Consider the following 1,706-nt stretch of genomic DNA (forward strand, 5'->3'; position numbering starts at 1 on the left):
CCCTGGTGAAGATGAGTCCCCAGTTTAAAAGGCTGACATGCAAACACGTTCAGAGCATGAGATTGTGCACAACRTGCATTTTAAAGTTCCCAAACCTGGTCCTCAAAGAATATTAGCCTGTTTTGACACACCTGATTTGAATAGGAGATTAACCTGTCCTGCAGGTTTTCTCCTGCAGAACAGTCTTCCTTTGAGGACCTGGTTTGGGACTGTTTTCATTTAACCTGAGAGGGGGGGAACTACCCCTGAAAGCACTCCAGTGTTTACAGCCTCTCATAACAAGTCTGCAAAATGACTCCACAGAACAACATGCTCCCTGTTTGTTGCTGCTTGTGTGTCTTAAACTTAGAGAAATGATCACAACACACTGGTCCTAAGTATATCACTGAACACCAGTGTGGGCAGCAGGATAATAAAGAAATGAACAGAACMAGAAGGGCATGTAGCTCTGACTTGTTACTGTGCAGCAGGGTAATTTTTGGGAGTAGCTAACTGCAGCAGACACCCACCCAGCCACCCCCCCTCCTCGTTCAGCCTCATTCCTCAGAAGCAGATCTGGGTAAGTTGTGCAGGAGGAAAATGCAACAGGAAACTTAGTTTTAGCAGTTTTCTTTTCTTTTTCTTTTTTTTAATGCTGGCAGAAACGAGGTTTGGATCATTTGTATCTCTTGGCTGAAGTGGAAACCTGAAAGTGTGGTTCTGATCTAGACTGATTAGTTACAAGCAGCGGACATAGGGTAAGTTGTTTTTTTAGGTTTTTTTTTTTTTTTTTAAGCAAACGCTTTTCATTCACATGTTCCTCTTGTTACTTCAGATTAAACAATTTGGAAAAGAAAACTACAAATGCCTTTTTGAAAAATCTTTATGTTTTTAAGTCATATTTTCTTATTGTTTTCAGTTGTGTACATCTCTAGGCTCCAACCCCCTCCTAACCAATTACATGTTTTTACTCCACGTAAACACGAGACCGTTCCACTCACTGCCTCGTGGCTCTGTCACAAGTCATTACTCATAAAGTGTGTCAGCGTTGTCTTGTCTGTTTATGCTTTAAAAAAATGTTTTCCGTGTTTTGTTGTTTATTTTTCCTGGTGGTGTTCTGTAAACTAACAAATGCCACCGGGTTTAATGGRGTTAAGCGTCACGCTTCTTTTCTGSAGTGTGCCAACAACTTGTGGCTKCAGAAAACTTGTAGAAGTCTCGCGAGAACAGAAACGAGATTTTGACAAGCGGGTAAACACGGATGAACGGAGCGTCTTTCTCTTGATGTTTAAAATAGAAACGTGCGGTTTGTTGTTTGGTAATAATTTATCTAGGGTCATAGTGCCATTTAAGGTTGTAGGAGGTGGGAGTCCTCCCTTGAGCTGCAGAATGTTATTATCGTTGTTGCTGTTGGTTTTTTTTTGTGTGTGTGTTTATTTCAAACATGAAATGAAATATGAATAAGTCATCCAATAAAAACTAGAAAAAAAAACACGATGCATACAAAATCAAAATGTCAAGGAAAACAAAACTAAAAATAAAGTCATGAATAAAAAGGAGCAGAATGAAATTATAAACTTATATGCCTTTACTTACAAAATAAAATCAACCAACTCAAAATTTCACCATCAGCAAATGGAGAAAATAACTCAACACACAAAATTACAACAAAACGTTACTTTAGACAATACTGCTTCATCATATTGATCTTCAAGTTAATATTATTA

At 38.4% G+C, this 1,706-nt stretch overlaps 1 protein-coding gene across 4 annotated transcripts in view; it reads left to right on the plus strand.

The window, feature by feature from the left end:
* The first annotated feature begins 213 nt into the window (after positions 1-213).
* The window catches only part of LOC106517715 (FXYD domain-containing ion transport regulator 6), a 14,903-nt gene continuing 13,410 nt past the window's right edge, over positions 214-1,706 (plus strand). Inside the window, exons 1-2 of one of the 4 annotated variants that reach the window (XM_014008702.1) lie at positions 214-559; positions 642-737. The gene's annotated coding sequence lies outside the window, so the exon portion shown is untranslated. The other 3 variants (XM_014008703.1, XM_014008705.1, XM_014008704.1) reach the window with 3 other exon arrangements.

The sequence above is a fragment of the Austrofundulus limnaeus genome, unplaced genomic scaffold, assembly GCF_001266775.1.
Source record: "Austrofundulus limnaeus strain Quisiro unplaced genomic scaffold, Austrofundulus_limnaeus-1.0 Scaffold52, whole genome shotgun sequence".
Taxonomy (NCBI): domain Eukaryota; kingdom Metazoa; phylum Chordata; class Actinopteri; order Cyprinodontiformes; family Rivulidae; genus Austrofundulus; species Austrofundulus limnaeus.